Below are 22727 nucleotides of genomic sequence, written 5' to 3' on the forward strand. Positions count from 1 at the left end.
CTCTCAGCTTATCTGAAGTAAAGCAAAAATACACTATCCTTGGCTGTTCTTGTAACACAGTAACAGCAAGATCGTGGTGGGAAAATAATGTTACAGGTGGGAACAGATAACTACAGAAGAGAAACTAGGGGCGGGCTTGGTATTTAGGCAACTAACCAATAATGAGCTTAACTTTTGTAATATGTATGAGCTAATTATAACAAGGCATAAAAGGTGACTGTAAGGCACAATAAACGAAGTCTGCTGATCACTCATATTGAGTGACTGTGTCTTCCCTCCATCGCTACAGTTCCACGTATGCAGAGGGATTTAAACAGCTTGCTCAGGAACCGGCTCTAATGACACATCACACCTCAGCACCGACACCCCCTGAAGGAAGAATAAGTCAGAGCTAGGATTTACCCCTTTGGGATGGCAGTGTGTGGTATATCTTTAAGATAATCAGTGGAATTACTGAGTGAAAACCTGTATTTTAAGAAAATATGTGTTTCACCAAAAAAGGTATTCCAACTCCACTCCACGTAGTATGAACAATTGTTCATATCCTCTACCATGCCCCTCTTCATGGTTACTGCAACAAAAAGGGATTCAGTGCCTGTTACACACACATTTCATTACCAGTGATCCTGTAATAAGCCATCGTGATAGCCCATGAGCACAGCTATCACATTTACTATCACCAGCTGAGCTGTTCCGATTAAGGGCCATAGTTTTCCCAGTAACTGCACATATCCCTCCCTAAGGAGTGAAGAATGAATGAGAACTGAAAATCTAAGAGAGAAGAAGAAAGGGTTATCACGGAGCTTCATGCTTTGCTCACAGTTTCATGTCTCTATGTATTACAGACTGAGGCTACAGAGCCCTTACCCTGCACCTCACGTGAACTTCGCCAGAGACCAGCACCCAGCTTGCTCTGCGTCACCCATCAGCCACAGGTGACCCAGGACCTTCTTTAGCTGGCAGGCAGCTCGGTGCCGTAAGGCTAATAGAAAGTTTGTAAATTGGCACAGGAGATAGTGCATTATGTCCTAGAGATTTTTAGCAATTTGAGCAATCCTCCTGTTCTCTTCAAGGCTGCTTCAAAACACCTGTAAAATAAGCTGAGTTACTTAAAGACACCCTGACGCTTAAACTTACAGCTGAACCTTCCAAAATAGATTTTATGGCCCTTCAGAGCCAGACACTTAACACAGTTGGTTTATGTTTACTCAACTTCCCCTTTTTTATTCTGGTTCATCAGCAATTTCTGGACAAGTTTCCAGACCAACTCTGAAAATGTTTATTCTTTTTTAGTGAACAGGACTAGAAATACTCAAGTTAGAACAACTCTTTCAGATAAAATTTTGTAAAATCTAGACATGATAAGATCTAAGTAGGTGGAATAGGTCAGTTTTCACATCATGCTTTTTTTTTTTTTCCCCCCCCTGAGTTTTGGAAACATTAAATGTTTTTCCAGCTTCCTCCGAGGGTTTTCTGCAGTGCCTTTCCCCCTGGTTCTTCCTGGAAAATGCGGTGATGAAACAAAAAAGTAAACACTTTCCCATTCTCTTCTGGCATCTCCTCCTTGGCCACCAGGGCACTGTTTCCAGCAGGATGCATGTAGTCTGCTATGTCCACAGGGAAGCTTGGCAGGGGCTTTCCTGCATTTCACTTTTGGGCCAGTTCCTCCCAGCTCAGGGTGGGAATAAACGTCAGCATTTCCCACAGATTAAAATGCTATTGCCTGGCCATTGCCTTGGATGTAATTACCTCTGCACCTTGAGAAAACTTTGCCATTCCCTTCTCAGCCACGCTCTCAGCATCAGTTTGCACCGCAACACAAATGTGTCACTCCACCCCAGCCCCCTGCGCTGAGCCGGTTTCGCTTTGACCCTGTTCACAAGTGTTCTCATTTATCAACTTTAAATGTTTCATGCCATATTCCAGTGATTCCCTTGCTGCTGCCCTCACTCCCATCTGAAGTCTCTCTTCTTACTGGTGAGCCCGCCCCCTCTTTTCCCATCCATCACTTCCATGAACGTGCAGGGGCCAGGGAAGGCTCCCAGCAAGTTGGACTGATCGCACACAGGCATTGCACAGTGGTTTTGAAATCTGCACAACAACCAGAACAAGAAGCAGCCCTGTCATCCATGGCTGGAGCTCCACCAAACTCCCTGAGGTCTGGGAAGGTATGAACCTCGGTGGAAGCTTTCCCCATGCCTGCGGCACTGGCCAAGTCCACCCAGATCCTCCAGCACCAAATGAGAACTGGCTCTGCGCCACCTTTTCCTCACCTTAGGCAGGAGGGGGGATCTCGCTGTTCATCTGTTGCTGTGAATCTCATAGGAACCATGTCTCTGAGCCTCTATCCTTCCATCAAATATTGCTGAAATTGGCTGACAGTGTCAGAAACTATCAGGAGGCATGGAGAGGCACACACGGAGTCTAGAGGAGCAAAGGTCAAATCTGTACTTTAGACCTGAACTCTTGTTTGCTCTGTTTGGGGTACAGAAAGAGGTCTCATGGGGGTTCACCTCTTTCTCTTCAGGAATCATCAAGCCTGAGCCGGTTGGTGAAAGCTGTTGTTTACTGTTTGCTCCTCCAAATAAACTTCTGCTTCCTTGCTACACCCTGGTAATGTACCTCTGGCACATAAAGTGGCTCCTGACAGTCTCACCGCAGGGCTACTCGTTGTGTCAGTCCACGCAGGAGCAGCGGAAGGGCTGTTCCCACAACCTGCTCCACTCAGAGGCTGGGAACGGAGGAGGCAGCGGGAGGGAGGCAGAGGCAGCAGACAGCACAGAGAAGAAAGAAGCGAAGAAAAAAGATGAGCAGCCTTCTCGCTTCTCCTAGGTAATCACAGTTTCCCAGAAAGGATTAAAGTGTGTTATGCCAGCTTCCCTCTGATAAATACAGCGCAGTACAGATGCAGGGACAAGGCTCCTCTCCCACTGGAGACAGCGGTGCTAAAGGCAGCTCTTTCTTGAAGATCCATAGGAAGCTGCAGGGCTGTTCCTCCTGGTAGCTGAAAAGGAGCCTCAGCGATCAGAAAGGAGGCATTTCAAGTCCTACCTCGCTTTGATTTTCCATCAAGATCTCTGAAGCATCCAGCAGCAGTATGCAAAAGCTTGTTCCCTGTAGCCAAAGCAGAACAAAGAGTGCATAGACCTTTCAGAGAGGCAGGAGAAAGTCGAGGGGAAGGAAGGCTTGGAAGAAAGTGAAGTAACTACTTGTCCTGCTGGAGTTTGTAATTTTACCTGCAGCACAACTGTGCAGATTTGCAGTAATGGCTGGAAGACCCATTGTGAGCTACTGAATCTTGTGAATTACAAAGTAATTGGAAAAACACAATAAAAACAAGAATTTGCAAAATAAAGCTTTCCTAGTTCATTACCTGGGATGGGTATAGGTCTGGTTATTTAAAAGAACACTTTGCAATATGCTGCCACACTTATGAGGGGTTGTTTAGTGAAGGAAAGGAACAGATGATGAAGTCCTAATAAAGAGAGGTTTCACTGTAAGCAAGAAGAGCAACATTATAACGAGGTTAAGTTCTTGTCTATGAAGAAATACCCACAGCCAAATGAGTTGTACTGGATGTTAGAAGAGGGCAGATTAATGAAATGGCATTTGGACTGGTGCACAAATCCTCACTTAGTCCTCTCTGTCTCAGGGAAGCCACCACCTCCATGTACAGGTGGCACGAGGCAGAGCTCAAGCCCCTGCAGTACTTGCCTGCATGAGCAAGGAGCCTTTTCCGGCAGCCACTCTCGTCCTCCTGCAGTCCATTAGCACCCTTCTTCCCTTCCAGTCCTGACAGCCTTTGATTTCTTGCTGTTTGGACCTGGACAGCTTGGGTCTAGCAGCAAATATAACAGCGGGTGCTGGAAAAGACCATTAAGCTCAGATGATGGCAGCACCTCCATGGAGCCAACGGCAGGAGTGAGGCTTTCATCGGGAGGCAATCTGGATCAAGAGGAGGTACTCCATCATGGTTCACCCCGCGGCAGTTACAGCCGCCGTGCCATGCTGGTGCACGGTATGGATAACAGACCTAAAGAGCTGCCAGAAGCACCATCTGCTTCTGAGGGATGGGTGCTGCTGAGGATGCATGGTACAAAATAATTCAGAGAAGATTAAATCCTCTGCCATGACACAACAGACCTCAAATAGAGCAGAGACCTTGTGAACACACGGGAACGGGTAGAATTGGACTCACCGGCTCCTGCTGCAGCACCTGGGGCTGCCTGGCACAGGCTACACCACCAGGCACATCTCGGCTTCCCTGACAAGCCTCAGATCCATTTCAACAAGAGGAAAAGGTTGCCCTTCGCGTTGTCGTTTCTCTCTACTTCCAGCTGTGATACTGATACTCGCCCTTCACACACTCAGTAATAAATGAGGAACAAGTACAAGATGATAAAAATGTTTATCTTCCCCCCATCTTTTTTTTCTTTCTGTAGATTTGCTACAGCTGTGCCTTGTTAGTGATGGATGAGTGTAGTCCTTGCCCTTTTTCTAAGGTCTGTTGATTATTTACTGGTGTTCTTGTAGTTTGCTGATCTATATCTACAAAGAGAATTTTGTAATGTGTAATGTCTGCATTAATGGGATTTGGGGCCTGTATAAATCAACTGACCCTGATACTCCTTGCTGAATACATATTTCTGAGGCAGGTAAGTGTGCACAGCCCCTTCAAAAATCCCACATGGTGCTTTTTAACCCTTTTAATTTTTTAACCCTCTATGAAGATCCTTCCACCTTCTCTCCCTCCCAAAGAAACTGTGAATGTTTTTGGCATTTGAAGAAACCAAATCCTTCTAATGGCTTTGGGTTACAGTTCAACTGCCTGAATTTTAAATCTTTCCATTATTTGTGTTTGTGCTACACTGGTCAGAAAAGGCAGGCTGGCCTTACTGCCACAGATGTCTGACTCCATGAGGGTGGGTTTCTGCTCTGAAACTGTTAAAAACTCCCACAAACCTGTAACATTGAAGATGCATCCATTTTTACTATTAAATTTTCCTTTTATTATAGGATTATAAACATAATAGGAGGTTCGATATTTGCAGAGATTAAATAAGGATGGGGAAAGTATTCTATCAGCACTATTAATACCTGGACACAATCCTGGTCCACACAAATCATCTGTGGCAGACAGTCACTCTCATCAACGCTTGTGCAAATACGGGAGGCTGACCTTTAAAATAATGCTGCAGTAATCACATTATACATTTATAGATCTCTACTTATCCCGAGGGATCCCACAGCACCACAAGCTATGCCAGCTGCCTGCCAGGGAGCCAGGATCTCCAATGTGCAGCTAACGGGCATGCAGCGCCCTGCACAGCACGAGGGAGAAGCAAGATCTTGGGCATGGAAACCAGCACAACCCAAAAGCTGCCTCTGAACCTTTGATTGAGTCTGAGCAGAAATTAATTTCTCAAGGTTTCATTGAGTAACTTCCATTGAACTCATCTCTGTGACGCACAAAGGGGGTGGAGATAAAATAGAAGAGGTGATGTCCCAGCACAATCAAAACTAGCTGGCTGCAACAGGGCTTTTACCATCCAGTATCAGGTTAATTTCAGTAAGTAGCTCCCGTGCCTTGCCTTATGTATTCAACAATCATTACAACCTTTTCACAAATAAACTTTTCATACAGTCCTCTGTAATTCCTCTACAAGGTGAAAGCCAGGGTTGGGCACACTAGAGGAAAACAACTGCATTGGAGCTCTCCAAAGAGCTGCAAGGGGAAAAAAAGAAAGAAATCAGCTTGGCAGGTAGACACAGCTATCCTACCAGTTAGGCTGTCCCCTGAGAAACTCTTGTGCACCCAGAAGTTTGCCTCTTCTTTTTAAATGTGACAATAAAATACATTACTTCTTCCCACACATCTTGCTCCAAATAGAAATTAACTGAAACTGAGTGACAGGAAATTTGGTTTTCTTACAACGTCAAGTTCACCACCTGACTTATGAAATGGCAATACATCTTGGATAAAAAGTCTGGAGAGAACTAGTTTCTATCAGACAGAGAAAATTCAGTGATGTTTCTGTGGAAGACCTTTCATCATTTACAAAGTAATTCATGTTTAAATAAAGTTTGAGTGGGGATGACCTTGGAAATGACAAGAGAAGATCTCTTCTCATTCTTAGTTACATTTGTTACCTTCCCAGAAAGCCCACCGAACACCCAGAGACACCTCATTTACACAGAAGACATTCGCCTTCATGCACAATAGTTCCTGTAAGGTAAGACAACACCTTCCCCAGTCACCCACGCGAGAGTTTACTCCAGGCACCCACGCAATAGAAAACAAGAGAAGGGTTTCCACGTGTACATCGGTAGCACATCCGAGGGAAAGCGTAACGCAAGGCTCCGATAGAGGCAGGCTCGGTGGCTTTCTGCAGTGGCAGAGCACTGCCAATAAACACATCCTTAGGAAGCCCCACGCAGCACGGACAAATGGAATTCACCTTCATGAAGACCTGAATATGAAACCATACAAAGGAATGGCGAATGGCACTTCCTTCTTCAGGACCAACATTGCGATCCATCAGACTGCAGGCACGGCCCCATCCAACCCACTCAACCCGAACATGCATATTCCTGATGCTCCACACGTTCCAGCACTCCTGACCACTCCTAGCCCTGCGCCAGTCGGTCAAAGCCACGCACGATGCAGTTGATAGCACCATCACACAGATCAGGCCATAGCAGGTTCCAACCAGCTTAGAAATTATCCAAGCTGCACAGCAGAAATAACACAAGTAGTGCTGCCTGACAGCTGCGCTTTGGGTGGAACACACAGCAACATCAAGCATATAGCAATTTGATTTTGTCTGACTGGAAAATGTAGCCTTCAGAATGGAAGATTATAAGAAAAAAAAAAAAAACATAGCAAAGCAGGGTATATCACGAAACATCTCCCTAGAATTATTTTGATGTTTGAGGCTTGTTATTTTCATAGATCTCCACTCTAACGCAAAACACGATGTTTTTCTACCCTGAGAGCGCACCATGGCTGCACAAGACAGGCATGTCCTTTCCAATAGAACATCAGAAAAAGGAATGCATTCATTTTCACCAAAAAAACATCAATAGTACATATCTTCACTACACAATGAATATAAGAAGGAAACAAACATGATTCAGACTTTTCAAGCCACAATAAAAACATTATTGGTCTTTAAAGTCTTTTGAATATTTATACATAGTTTCATTCATATGTACAGGCACAAGAACCACCAGAGTCAGTATCTGTATATTCACACTTGTATACAGAGCTTGAAGATCTGGGTCTATTCTTCCCAGCTTTTATAAATTCATACATATTAGGTAGCAGAGGGTATTTCTGACCCAACAGAAAAAAAGGAAAAAAAACCTTTCTTAATTTTGACTGAATCAAGCACATATATTTTGGGTGAGAAACAAGCTTCACGGGTAACAGAATCACTTGTAAATTTTTTAGTCCTGATGTTCATCCATGAGACTTCAACTAAAACGTCATCTTTTATGCTGAACTATCACAGAAGACACAGAAATTACAATAACTCTGTTTGTTAAGATCACACCCACTTCCAAGATGCACAGCTGAATAAAATGAAAGCTGCCTTCATTTACCGCCCAGGATGCTGCTACATTTCAAAGAGGTGATAGCCAAATGCATATAGATGATAAGACAGAGCTGTTCAAGGAATGATTCTCAGCAATGACTAATATTGAGTAATAACAGCCATGAAATGAAAGCAGCGTTAAGTTTTATTAAATAATTTTCCACTGCCTCCACACCAAAGCATGTGCATGTGCAGCAGAGAGCTTAACTAAATTATCAGTTGAGAAAGTAGTGTCGGGAGCTATTACAAAATGTATCGACAGTAATGAAATTCCAAGTCCGTGATTGCTCTTACAGAAGTTGCTTTATAGATGTAGAAGGGGGGGAAAGAAAGGCAATCCTAGTTGGCAGCCAGTGACAGCTGTAACTATCAACCTCCTCCCACTCCATCCACCTTTGCAGAGCCCCTTGAGCACATACCGTGCCTTGGCATGAGCGCAGGGCAAAGGAGGGGCTGAAAGGCCAAGAGGATCTAGGCTGTGCCTCACTGATCAAACTAGAACCCTTCCAGTCCTCACTCCCACACAGGCGTGCAAGGGCTCATTGCTTATTCATCAGGTGGCGCCTCAGCAGGGGCAGACCTGGCAGCTGAAAAGTGCTTCCCCACCACACCAAACAGAAGAGAAAATTGTTGCCTAAGTGTGGCTTATTTCAAAGCCAAACCTACTTATTGCAGATGTGAAGGAGCTGCTGCTGGTCCCATGGAGCAGGGTTGCTGGCACCGCCAGCTCTGCCACGGATGAGCCACCAGCACGTGCCGCAGCCCCTGGCTCTAGGCTCAGCTCACAAAGAGCCCAGGGGCTCCAGTTTCCCTTTCCAGGCAAGAAGGGAACTGTTCCTGAAGCACTTGCTCTAAGTAAAACATCTTCTGGTTTGGCCTCCCCAGACGCCATCACACACAGACAAATGTCCCTACCAGATATGGTCCCGTTGTCTTCTTTTGACTTATCTGATTTTCAAAACACAAAGGTCTAGGGGCTCTGGCTTTATCTGTGCAACATACTGCTTTGCTGGTGATCTATCTAAAGTGCTTTTACCCATTCCTCCTTGTACTTGGATGCTAGCTACGGGCACCTGAGGTGACTGAAATGCAGGAAGATGAATAGCAATGGTTAATTGGGCCAACAGGCATGTAAAGATACACCATTGACATGTAAATGAGAGGAATCCAGACAACAAAGAAAACGTACATAACTGTGTACAGAAAAGAGATTCACCTAAAGGTTAAATTGAAAATATCCTCAAACAAAACAGTTGCATGGGGTGGTTGGGCCAGAATCCATTTTGTTGTCACAGCTCTCTCCCCCTTTCTGTTGAATTATGAGGGATTACTAATTACTGCTGCTGACATGGATGGTGTCCCTGGTACGGTTCTGTGCCAAATAAATACGACACACACAATGCAAACACTTCAACATGTTTTATACTCCCACCTGCCTATATTTCTTCACCTCTTATACACATCCCTCAGAGATTCCTTGTACAATGCCAGTGCTCACTGTAGTAGGACAGAAACATCATCCATTTGCAACCAGTGCACCAGCTGAGTTACGAGAACTGAAGTAAGGTGAACAGTTGAGAGTTTCCCCAGTACAGACAAATAATAAAATTTAAAAAAACGGAACATGGTGCAAGCAATGTGGCCCACTCACTTTTGTTCCTTCTTGCTGGGGCCAGTACTAGTACCTCCTGACGTGCTGTAACTCCTACTGTTTAGTCATCTCACAGCTAATTATACATACACTCCTTAGTTTCTTTGATCCATTATTCTTATGAGAAACTGAAAGAGTTCGGTCTAGCAAGATATTCAAAGGAAGGCACCTTGTTCATGAGCTATAATCACCAGCCTAGAGAGGGATCTCTGAGACTAGAAAATGGAGCAAAAAAAGAAAACTAAAACTAGATGCCATGTATAAAAAGTTGTCAGCCACATCCACACTGAAAATAGAATCTGACCTTTGTGCAACTGAGCGCCAGGCAGACCACTCATGGGTACTGTGGGTTTATCAGCAATTGAGTCTCTAAATTACCAAGCATGGTGCTCAGCCACAGGTTTTTAGACTTCACATAGGAAACACTGGCTGGAACTTGTGGTCTATTATTCAGATCAGACAAGACAGGACTCTGGTTTTAAAATCTTTAAACCGTTAACAGCATTCCCTGCCCGGTGCTCCCATCCTTACTGGAGCCTCAACAATTGGCACAATAAAAGAAAAAATGGCATGAAAACAAATGGATTTACCACCCAGAAAGATAAATAGTTATTTTCAGGGGCTGCAGAGGTCCCTAGCTAAGATACTTTAGACTTATTCAAGCACCTGCTTTGGCCAAAACTTAGCCAAAATTGGATACTATGAATTGCCATTCCTGTCCTTTCACAAGCAGCTACTTCTTTTCTTTGAGCCCATGGAGACCTTGCCAAGCATGTGGCATGAAATCCTTCCCAGCCCCCTCCATGCCCACATCTGGCAATGGTGTAGGCTCAGCAGGAATCAGGACCTCCCAGCACCACTGTCATACACATAACAACTGTAGTCTTATTTCCACAGAGCCTGGTTTTCCTTTCATAGGAAAGATGTGCTGGTATAAATTTATAACAACATGGACACATTTGTGAGAATCAGTGAAGAGGTATTTCCTCCCCTCATGTTGCTACACTCTTCCCAAGGGATTAACCTCTGTTTGGCTTTACTGGCTTTACTTTACTGGCCTTGCACTTTCAGCTCATTCACACATTCGTTTCAACGGCCACAACATGCCTCCCAGCATCGGTTCCGGGTTCTCAGTCTCTTCACTTCTTGACTCCCTCTCCGGACTTGGCCACTTTGTGCCTTATGAAAACAACATGCAGTGTCCCCAGATCTATGTCTAGATTCTATCTGAATTGATCAGCGGGATTTACTCTGTTAGTTTGCTTGTCCCTCTTGCAGAAGGGCCTCATCGTGCCCTTTGTTCACAAAACAGTCCCAGAACGCCTCCCGGCCCAGAACGCCTTTACACACCGCCATATACTTTACCTCCTGCAGAGCTCAAAACGTCAGTGGCATTCTCGGTGAGGTCTTGTGCTCCTACAAAGGGAAAACTTACCATCTTCTAACTTCCATCTTACGGCTAGAAGAGCACAGCTGATACCATGTATCTTGTCTCAATATGCAAATGTTTGCAGCATCTTTCCATTGGCTTCCAGAAGAAGAGAGCAGTCACAATAATCTGAGCCCATCTTCGTGCTTTAGCTGCTCTTACCAACTGCTCACAACATGCCAGGTCTTCCCACGCCCCAGCTACAAGAAAAGTTCCCAAAAAATTAAACTCTGTACATCTGAGAGATTAAAAGACCCGCACTTGTAAATGCTACCGGAGGTTGTTATGTCCTGTGGCTGGAAGCTATGCCATGAATTAAGACATCTGAACTCCACTCCTGGCTTTACTGCAGACCTTCATGACCTTGGGTAAGTAATTTTTCTTTTTCTGCTCTACTGTTTTGTTTTTCAGGTGAAAGATCCCTTGGGAATGGATCTGTCTCGCACAGCGTGTTGAGATACCAGTGCCCTAAGCTGCAGAATCACAGGCTTGACTGGGCAGGACACCTTATTAACAAAGAAAAATACTGCAAGTAAATGTTTCCTATCAGGACTTACTTAACAATTAAAATTTTAGAACACATACTTTTACATGAGAATTACCTTTTCCACTTGAAATGAGGCAAAAGAAAAAATGTCCTGAAGCCCAAGAGATTTGAATTGATTTGTCATTAACATCTACAGGGACATATTGCAAGGTCTGGTTCATACACTACCTATCATCTTCCTGACTGTTGCACATTTACAACAGGCAGGCTGGACTCTCTTGAGACTCGCAGCTATGTTGTATGCCCTGATATAGCTATGACAATTGTTCTTAATCCTCTAGGATACCTCTGCCTCCTGTTTTCTAATGCTTTCTGAGACATCGTCATCTGCATATCTGCTTCCTGCAGTGATCTGACAGTGCAGAGTAGCAGCCCGTGTCCTACCTCCTGTTTGCAGAGATTTTCCTCTGAGGTCAACACACTGGTAATTTGTTTCCATCAATGCTCTTTTGTTTACTGCCTAGGAAAAGCGCCTATAGCAAACCCATGCTATTTCATTAAAATCCAGAGAGCATTAGTCAGAAAAGGGCACAGTCATTAAGGAAAATTATTGAAAAAACGTTCACCTCTCCCAAATGCTCAATAATGTTTTCTTACTGTGACTTATGCATTGCAAATACTGCAACAGTTGCTGGTGAAACAGGTTCACACTTGCGTACCTTATTCCTGTTCACAACAGGTGATTCCTAAAGCTCCTAAGGGAGAAAGACATTAGATTTTAAGGACATTTTTGGAACACATTCTGAGTACCTAAGAGACCTTGTCCTCCATGGATTACCATTCTGACACCAGAAGCTGCAGGTTCCTGGCATAATCCTCTCTATGAAGACAGACAAATCAATTGCAGACTGAACAGAAGCAAGCAAAACTTTGCAGTTAAATAGGGAACCAATGCATAGGAACAACCGATACATAGGAATTAATTTCTAGTTTAAACCAGATCATTAATTTCACAGGTAAAGTGTTTGTGCTTTAAAGGACTTCCTACTGTATATCCCCTGCAACAGCCCGGGCGGTGACCAGCTTCCAGCACTTGTTCCCAGGACATAATTTTCAGCAGTGACTTTGGAGCTGACTTCTCTTCTTCTTAAAGATCCCAGTGACCTTAAGAATTTTAACATAAAAATTACATCTGTGTTCATACTTTAGTCTATAAAAGTAATTTTAATACTGATAAGGAAATATTTATTAGAAAGTTGCTGGGACTTAGCAGAAACATCAGCATTAACCACAAACACACATATAAGCCCTAGAGCTCATCTGCAAAAGCAGATGGTGGTAGCTCGCTGTGTTCATCCCTTGTAGACATGCACAAATATCACCTAAAGCGTGTCATATCCTGAAACAAGGGAAAAGCCATAACCATCTTTGGTTATTTGCGTTGGTTATTTTTATTATTGCATTATCTCTGAGGTGGTGGAACATAAGCGGATACGTTAAGTAGTTACCTTTACGTGGGCCGGCAGAGCAGCAGCCTTGATGAAACTCCGCATACATGATCTGGAATCACACCTCTGTAAAAGACCCTTTGATCAATGCAAGCAAAAGAATAACAGGTCATACTTTCTCCTGAAACTGATAAAGAGAGGAAAACCCATACATACAACCTCAGGGACCTTCTTAACTGAAAATAGAAGAGCTGCGACAGCAACATCAGTACACGGGGTGTGTAATCTGCTTAAGCACTGTGTAGGGATTGTCTCCAATTCCAAAAAAAGGCTCTTGACATAACTTACAGATATTTTAAATACTGGTGCCAATGTTCTTGAAAGGATTATAAACCATTGCTACCTACAGCTTGGTGTTTACCCCAGCCACATGGGAAATCTCTTTCACTGTCTGAAAAAGATTAGGGGGGTAGGAGGGGGGAAACAAGAGCATCTCAGCTGACACATTCAAAGCTGATAGAAACTATAGTCAAGCAAATCCAGGACAGCAAGGAGAGCTCACAGTACTGTTATAATGTACTCACTGCTGAGCTTACAGTGCACCTACCCTAAAGTAGCTCCCTTCCAGTATGATTCAATATCATAACGGTTAGTGCAGGCTCTCTACCCTCACCCATGCCTTTCTTGGACATGTCGAAGTGTCTGCTGAGCCCAGCAGAGCTATGTCTCATCCCAGTCATGGGACGACCATGAGGCAGCCACAGCCATGACCACAACACGGGCATACCTTTCCATCAGTCCAGCAAGCAGGCAAACACCCAGGGCTGGCTTACCATGTCACTGGTCAGGAGACAAAAACAGACACAAGTGACTCAGAGATATTCTGCCTTCTGCTCTGGAGTCCCTACTCACCTGCTGAATCCCCACAGAGGACACTTCCATCATCCAACATTAAAAGCAGCAGTACAGCAAAGGTATCCAGCATTAGATTTTCTCTTTGTCTGCTCTAACAAAACTGAAAGGCTGGATTTCTCAAGCACCTTGGGACAAGTCAGAAGCAATTACCTTGACACCAGTGCAATTACACCTGTGTGAAATAAGAACTGAAGAGCTGAAAATGAAGTCTTCCTATTTCATGGAACAGCAGCTCTTCTGTGCAGGGATATTCTGAATATTGCCCAGTGGCCCCAGAGACTGGAAACCACATTTCTGCCTCACTGCACAGGAGGGATCAATATAGTAAGTCTGAACCTTCAAAACCAGCCAAACTCTAAAGTCTTTAATTCACACGAAGCAATCCAGGTGCGAGTTTGCTGTGAAAAAATACTCGGGCACAGCTTGAGTTCGCAGCAAGCGTACAATTGAGTGAAGGTACGTGACCTGTTTGGGAAAAAACAAAGCATGTGTTGTCTTTCCAGAGGGTGTAAAAAGACATTTTCCTCAGGTTCCAGAGGTAAATACAATATGTAGGACTGTTTGGATCAGTTTTTAACAACACTTCTGGGTATGCTGAAACCTTAGTACCTGTATTTTTAGGAAAAAAAGTTTTGCTGCAGTCCAAATCTTATAAAACCAAGCTTCTTAAAATTCTTAAAATTCCAGTTGGATTTCAGACATTCAAAAATTTGAGTAAAATTACATGGGTGCACTTTCGGGCTATTATCCACATAAAAGCTCACTTACAAACAGAAATACCACATCAAAATTGATTTGATGTCTTTTTTTCTAAAGCTATTTTTAACGTAATACAATGTAACAGTGTTGGGAACCACAAAGATAAATTGTGCTGGGAAGGGTTAATCTGAGATGAGACAAAATTCCCAGGTTTGTACAAAGGAAAAACAAAAAATGTCATCACTTACTCTAGAGAAACATACAAGAAGTCAAAATATGAAAGCAATGAACACCTGTAACCTGCTTCCCTATTCTTTCTACTTTTTAAGGTAAAACAATTATAAGAGATAAAAGACTGTACTGCACTTGCAGCATTCCCAGAACATGGACTCACATTTCTCCAAAGAAGGTGGATGGTGAATGGAAAGGAGACACGGAGATGCAGAAGGAAAATGTGACATTATTCAGGGCTCTTCCCACTGCTGTTCTTTGGAGTTTTCTTCAGCTGACCCTGCCCGGCACGCTAACCATGGGCTTTCGGCTGCAGCTGCCCAAATATTTACCCCAGTTCAGGTGCAGCCACAGCAAGCTGTTTCAGCAAGGAAAACCCTTTCTGAAAGGTTTAACAGTACCCAAACACAATTCCCCCTCACTGCCATAATCAGCAATAATACACCAGTCACGGCGTACTTCTTAATTATACACCCAGGTGCCTCCAAAAAGGAGGTGCAGACAACTCACCTGTCTCTTCAGACTTCACACAAGGGATAGAAATTTGCATTTTAGCCCTAAAAAGACAACTTCTTGTTTGAAGTACTGAACGCTCCAGTGGCTTCACTTGAAAAACGGAGTATTCAGCCACAGCCCTCTGCCTAGGGTCACGCAAAGTTTATCTTTCCAAATCACTCAGCGCATCTGTAATCAAACTGCATCTTGGCTTCAGTCCTGAGGTTTATATCTCACTGCCTGTCACGGGTTTCTTGGAGGTCAAAGCCCCTTGTCCTTTGCCTCTTCTCTCACTGAAAACATATCTAGTTAAAGCCAACAGATGACTGATGGAGCTTCCCATCATTACTAGATTTAAGATAATTCCACAAAATCAGTGGCAGGATGTTTTCCGCAGTGGCTTATGTTCAGCTGCCAGGTAGTTACTCACGCAGGTCAGCTGCCTAATAAGTAAAAGCGTTTCAAGGGATGCACTCAATAGCCCTCCAGATCATTATATTAAAAGTTGTAATGATGTCTCTGGTTGAATTCAGTTCTTGCTGTGAAAGCTATTAAGTTAATCAAAATATGAGGGCCCCCAATACTTTTAATTAATAAATTACAAGTTACTATGTAATCAGCAAGATTTGGTCAAGGCTAAAATTAAGTACTCATCCAGTGACCCACAAACACAATTTTCAACTAAGGATCATGCAGCAATGGAAGCAAAGGAAGCCCATGTTTCCAAGCATAAATGTGACTGTTTCTGCAACGCTGCAATAAAGTGGCCTTGAGCTCACTGGAAAAAAGCTTTAAAACAGTAAGGTTTCCCTGTTTCAGAAAGAATTTATAAGTACATTTAAATATAAGCACATATTTCAGCCCCATTAAAATGAATGCCTTTTAAACATGTCCTTAAAGCTAAATACAGACATCAGGGGTTTGCCAATTAGGCTGGACTTAAATAAACACTTATTTTTCTGAACAGGGGTCTGAGTGCCCAAGGGAAGCAGCAGCACGGGCAATGACATCAAGCCCACCACTGCCAAGACCTGCTTGCACGGCTCATTTTGGGGGTACCCGGTTCCAGCCCAAATCTTTGCAGAATCCTGCAAATGCCTCTTCAGGAGCCTGTTTGGTTCCTATCACTCACTTCATTAACCTGAAGACAGCTGCTACCTTCGTAAAGGGAATGACATATCTGTAGGCTGGAGACTAATATTTATATTATCTTCGGTGACTCACAGGAAAAAATAAACATTCTCTGTTACAATGACTTAATTTCTTTGACTCAGTTTCAAGACAGGGATCTGCATCAGCCATTCATTGCAGGTGGTACTCAGGTTCAAGGATGGCTCTGTAGAAGACTCTGAAGTAACTGCATTTTTTTAAAGATAATTCTTACAGTTCAGAAAAAGCTTATGATTACTCAAGTGAAAGGCTGGGAGCACGACCTTCACATGGAGCAGTAGAACAAAAGGCAGAATTGTCTGTGGACCACCAGTTTTGCTGAAGAACTGGACCTTGTTGCCATTCAGTTTAAGATAATCAAAATATTTGTTCAATACAAGGACTAAAACCCTGACATCCATAATGTGATAAAACTCCTGTAAGGTGCATCCTCACACCACCGGCTTGCTGGGCTCTATAACCCCCTGAAGCCAACACATGAAGTTCTTGGTCACAGAAGAATGTGTTATTGCAGGAATCAGCCTTGAAAAAATAAACTTTCACAGAACTCCCATTCACTTCAAAAGGTGCTTACACATGCAAAAAAAACCCAAACAAACAAAAAAACCCCAACAAACCAAAAAACAAAACCCTGCATTTGAAAAAAAAAATTAAAAATTGAGTTTGAAAGATTCAAATTTCTTTGAAAAGTGATTCAGTCTCTGGGTCCTGATACTGGAAGATATTTAAAAATTAAAGCAGATAAATAAATTTTTCAATTTATTTCAGTCAGGGGCTACAATTATTAGAGGTCTCTGATGTCTGGAGGAACTTGAATACTCATCTGCTCTGCTGGAATAAAACTCTGATATTCTTCCCCCAGGTTCAAAGAAACTGCAGAGCGATACCAACTCTACATTCAAATCAGACCATGAGGATTAGGCAAAGGTAGCTATTATCTCTGTGCAAAGCATATTCATAACAAAAGGAGATTTTAAAAAAAAAAAATCTTCTGTTTCAGTAAAATTTTATGAGAACATTAAAAACAGTAAAATCTTTATCTCCGGCACCTTATGCAACATCATCCTCCTAGCAGCATTCTTCTCTTTGATCGGTTTTACAATACCCTTATTCAAGAAACCAGTCTTTGCAAAACACTAAATTTGCAGGATTACATTCTTATCTCACTGTTTTTTAAAAAACAACAGTTCTGTTTGAGAGATGTCAGTGCTTTTTGCTGCTGAAGGAGTAGATCAGGTAATACACACACTGTTTCATTGGCCCCATTTTAAAAGTGTTGAAAATCAATAATTCTCATCGATTGTAGCTTGGTTTGTGAAAATGTGATTTTTATTTAAACCAATAGTGAATATCTCAGTTACTTTATAGTGTAACATTGGGACTTAAAACCGACAGTTACGTGTGGTTTTATTATTAGGAAGTCATTTGGACGATACTGATTATTCATAAGCATATGGTATATAAACCCAAATGAGTGCAGAGTACAGCTCCCAACTTATTTGTAAATTCAATCAAAAACACAGATAGAACCGAAAATGTCAGCTCCCAGGACCGTATCGGATACTACACAATATTCAATATCACTGCCATGTCTCAGCACTGGGAGAAGTATTCCGTCCCACCTGTGACTGCAAAGATAACCTTGAAAATGTCCCATATCAGGGCAGCAACTGGGTATTAAGCTCAGAGCACAGATTTTATTTCTACATTTGGGAATTTTTAAGTCAGTGCCATAATTCTGGTATCCTGCCTAGAACTGGTCAAAGTATTAAAACAAAGGGGTGGGGTTTTTTCCAGTAAGAACAGTTTTATTAACAACAAGGCTTCTTGTATCACACTTGACACTTTCAACACTCCCATTCCAGAAAAAAGGCAGCCTTTTAAAAACATATCATCATCTTGGCAAAATTATTACCAAGATATAATTAGCTTTTCTTTTAATTTAAAACAAAGTGGGAATTTTCCAAACCCTGAACTTTCAAAGAGTTTCCACACGGCACAAGATCAGGTTTACACCTGCTAGCCCATCCCCCACCAACACCACTGCGCAAGCATGACCCCTCCTGGTGCTGCACTGGACCGCAGCGAGCATCATCGTGCTCCCCTGCATTTACCAGCTATTCAGATGCTGGCAGAACACCTGGCTCTGCAAACCCTTGGGGAAAAATAGTATAAAATTATGGACATGTGAGAAAACCTTATTTGTTTTTCTCTGTTAAAACTTATCCTGTTCCTTCTTTTACATTGACTTTTCAGTTTTCCTTAGAAAAACCTATTAATCTTGGCAGCCTGACAGCATGTAGAGTAATTACCGTTTGATCTTCTTTGCTACAGACGTGCTTGTTAGATTACCTTCGAAGAATGTTGTTTATTTGTCTGGAAAGTATAAATATAATTGAGAACATGTTTTTCCACAAAATTTTCTGCTGGGAGGTCAAATTGCTGACATTTCTGTATTTCCTGGATTCTCTATCGCATACTTCAACAGTGCTGATTAACATCAGCCGCATCCTGGCATTAGTAATTAGAGGATGGTGTTGGGTCTGAGTGCATTTGATTGCTTCAAAAAATATTGCCCTCTCAGCTGGTGAAGTCAGGAGAAGTATTTTTTTCCCTGGAAACCTGCCTTTGGGGTTTTTTTTGCTTTCATGAACCAAAAAAGAATATACCTAAACTGCACTTCCCATTTCTGAAGTGGGCAGTTGCTCCTTTTTTGAGGATTTTCTAAGTCCAAAGGTAAATCACCATGGAAATGGCGCCTGCAGGTGCTTGCTCAGAACGGGACACTCCTGCTGCCAGCCCTAGAAGAGTCTCCACAGGATTTATTACAGGACAATAAATGTTATCTCGTCCAAGACCGAATGCAAGCATTATGCAGAAGTTCTGCAAGATGACTTCTGGAAAGATGAAATCAATTTTTACAAAGCCATGGGAACAAGTTTATTGTTTACTACAAGCAATAAAATGCCCACTTTGGGCTCAGATGGTGGTTTGGCCCAAAGATTAAGGTTTTTACTATTCCAATTTTGCAGCTGAATAAAGTTTGACTTGGGGAGGAGACATGGGGGATCCCACCTGCTCTCAGTGACCTGGGCGAGGAAGGTGTTGCCCCCAGCACCCATCCTGCCCACTGCTCCTGCTGATGGGACATTAGGGGACGCAGCCAGCCCAATGGATGGAGCCCAAATCACTGGCAACGAGCACAGCCCCTCACTGTATGTGTCCTATGGGCAATGAGCATCACTCCTAATGCAAGCACAGCCTTGACTTCTACTGAAACCGGTGGGGCTGGCTTGATTTCACCACAGCGTTCCCACAGGCTGGCCAGAGCCCTCTGACGTGCACTCCCTGTTTGCTGCTTATGTTGCGTCACAGCATGGCCAGGTTTCATGGGAAGGGGATTTCTTTGGCTTTGTATTTTTGTCAAAATAATCTTTACGAGCCATTTAAACACACTGCTTTTCCTTGTTGCTGCGCTGGTACCCACAGGCAAGAGGACCTCGGCAGCCCGAGCTCGGGATGCCGGCGCTCCGTAAAGGGAAGGGTGGGAAGCCACAAGTCCTGCATCCACTCCTGCAGCGCTGCGGGCAGCTGGCGCTTCTATCCTTGGAAAGGTCAAATGCCTCATAACAGGAGCATTAGAAACTCAGCACCGCGCTCTGCAGAGCGCAGCCTCAGCCCCATAATTCACATTGCAAATACCGCAGCATGAATGCAAATCTGCTGCCCTGAGGGAGCCACGGGCACAGCCAACAAGCCAAGTGGTTTTATTCCTTCTTTTCCTGTCACTGCAAGGATGAAATCCCACACCAACAAAATTAACTTATTCTTTTGATGAAGGCAATAACTGGAAGAAAAAAATGGTAGGAAAAACAAATCCAACCTTGCGACATCTGTGACACACTGACAAGAATACAAAATGGCAAGAAGTCCTATTTTTAAAAGCCATCATCCTGCTGCTGTCGGACTGCACTTATGTCAGCAGTAACCCACAGCAGCTTGCTGGCTCCACTGGCTCTTCGTGGCAGAACACTGCCTCCACAACACTTGCTTGGAGCAAGAAGCTGGGCTACCACCTAGAACTGCCACAGCTACCTATGCCTCCCTTTTAAGGGCTCTTTTAGGGAAACTGAAATTTGTAGTTAAAAAAAATAAATAAATCTGGTTTTCGTTTTATACCTATGTGCTTAAAATTAGCCATGACTGATTCTGCTGGGGACTCCAGGTCTGTAAAGGATAGAACTGGAGGAAGGCAGAACCAAAATGCAAATAATCAGCCAAGGCATAAGTAGGACTTACACGCTCAGAGAAATGTGGAAAGCTTCAAAGAAGTCTCTGTATGATTAGCTTCATGGTCTTACACTGCAAATTAACAGTTATAAGAAAAACTAGCATTTTCTTGGGGTCTGCAGGTTAAGAATATATTTTAGAAACTTCAGATTAATGACATCTAGTGCAGTCAAAGCAGGAAAAACTCTTTTTTAATTACTCAAAAGAGAAGCCAAATAATTAATAACCACCAAGAATAATAAATCAGCCAGTGTAATCTCATTTCCATTAGCCTTATTAGTTAAAGAGATTGGTAGATCAAACCTAATTTAATTCTTCCAGAAATAAATATATGATTATTGTTAGCCTTATTTCCCAAGACAGTGAAGTCAATGTGCTTGGGCTGCCTGCCTATTTGTCCACTCTGATAAGTTTTAAGCCTGCTGGCCAATTTCAACTCAAATTAATGAAGACATAGTGGTGTCAGAAATGTTAAAATCATACCTGCTTTGTGAACCACCTCTGGCCAGGAAGGACTCAGACGAGCACCCCCACTTCGGAAGGCAGTAGCAATGCAGTATGAGACCTGTTCACCTAAAGAATATAATATATATATAGGTAATGGATATAAAAAGTTGCATAGCTGGGCACAGGGGGAGAGAGAAGATATGGAAGTGTACATGAGGGGATAGAGAGGGCTTAGAGGTATTGCGTGGAAGGGTCGAAGAAACATTAATTTCTAACTAAGGAATACTGCAAGGATAGATAAATAAATTAATCCAGAAGCAACAGGGTTCACTAATTTTGCCACTCCTGGAACAATTTATTACTAATTCTTCGCTCATCCTGATGCTTTTCTCTACATCAACGCCCATGCAATCATCCTCAAGCAACCCAGCCTTCAACAAGGAGAACTATCAGAGCTGAGGAGAGTCCCAAGGCTGGTGTTTTGGTGAAAACCCTTTGAAAATTTCTGTTCTGTACCTGGCACCTGTATATGTTACAGAAAAGCAATGTTACATCCAGACTCTCTCCTTACTCCTAACCTGGAGGGCCACTGCCACCCAGCAGCAGTGCAATAACAGCAAGCCAGGAACAGAGCTCAGGAGCAGGAATGGTTTGACTGGAACGACAGGCACAGGCAGAGAAAAAGAGATGACTACTTTGGAAAAAGCATCCTTCCTTAAAGAGATAGCCTCCAAGCTTGGCAGGGTGAGCAGGCATTGCTTTGCTCACAGAACAAGGAGTTGACCTGGCGAGGTCCCCTCCTCTCTGTTGCAGCTCTATTGCAAACATTCATCCTTTATCCCTTCTTCTCTTAAATTAGATTTTGCTTGTGACTCGTGCTGGTTTAGCAGTTTACCACATGCTTGTTACATGCGATCCACAGCAGAAAAATGGCCTAGCACACAGGCTTAATCATATCTGTCTTACAGAGCTGGAGTACACTACGTAATACAAGAAATGCTGTAAAATACTCTTTAGAGATAGAAAGATACTATAACCAACATGACAATGCTATCAGTAAAAGCTCTGCGAGTATGAGTAGCCATTGTAGAAGATTAGACTGAACTTCACTGTTGTTACATTAATAGATTAAACGGATGGAGAACACTGGAGAGAAGATTCAGGAGAAAGAAGTTATGTGGTGGCTTTCCCTGGACAGAGGACAGATAGCCCAGTTGGTCACCAAATAGCCAGTAGATGTATTTGTGATGTTATATAGGATAAGTTATTATCACTTATAGCGTATTTATCTTTAGTAGATCAGATTAAATTATCATTAATAAAATAAATAATTACCTAGATGTCAAAACAACCTTTGAAAGTTTCCTCAAACTACTCCTAAATCCCCACAAACTGGGGGGACAGTCCTTAGCAATCTGATGATCAAGTCATGTTCTCTGAAGGAAATCCCTAACCAATTGATTACAACGTGGTTTATGTTACTAGTAAAATATTTACCAAATGGATATGGTGCAACATGCTCTTCTGTTTGCAAAACTCCTCTAAGGCCAAAAATAGGTTATGACTTAATAATACGCACCACATTGGAAGTCAATGTAATACACCCTGAACAAGACCCAGTCAGTGTGTGATGAGGTGTCACACTTCTATTTTTGGGAATAAATTAATTTTTTTCTACAGCATTGACAAAGACTGCTTTCTTTATGCAACAATTATATAATGTGACTATACAGATGTCTTATATACAACCTTGTGGCAGTGTTTATGGCAAATACCACAGAAATGATGACCTCCATTACGCAGAGGTCACGCTGGGATGGCGGGGTGCGCTTTACATAAACACCAAACTTCTGCCGGGTAACTTTTT

At 42.8% G+C, this 22727-nt stretch overlaps 1 long non-coding RNA gene across 1 annotated transcript; it reads right to left on the reverse strand.

The window, feature by feature from the left end:
* Positions 1–5080: 5080 nt before the first annotated feature.
* LOC114014047 (uncharacterized) lies at positions 5081–22101 on the reverse strand. Its single transcript, XR_003557391.2, has 3 exons — positions 20897–22101; positions 12674–12739; positions 5081–12329 (listed from the first exon to the last, which is right to left on the reverse strand). It is a non-coding gene; the product is annotated as an uncharacterized LOC114014047 (long non-coding RNA).
* Between the last annotated feature and the right edge of the window lie 626 nt (positions 22102–22727).

Source organism: Falco peregrinus, chromosome 5, assembly GCF_023634155.1.
Source record: "Falco peregrinus isolate bFalPer1 chromosome 5, bFalPer1.pri, whole genome shotgun sequence".
Lineage (NCBI taxonomy): Eukaryota > Metazoa > Chordata > Aves > Falconiformes > Falconidae > Falco > Falco peregrinus.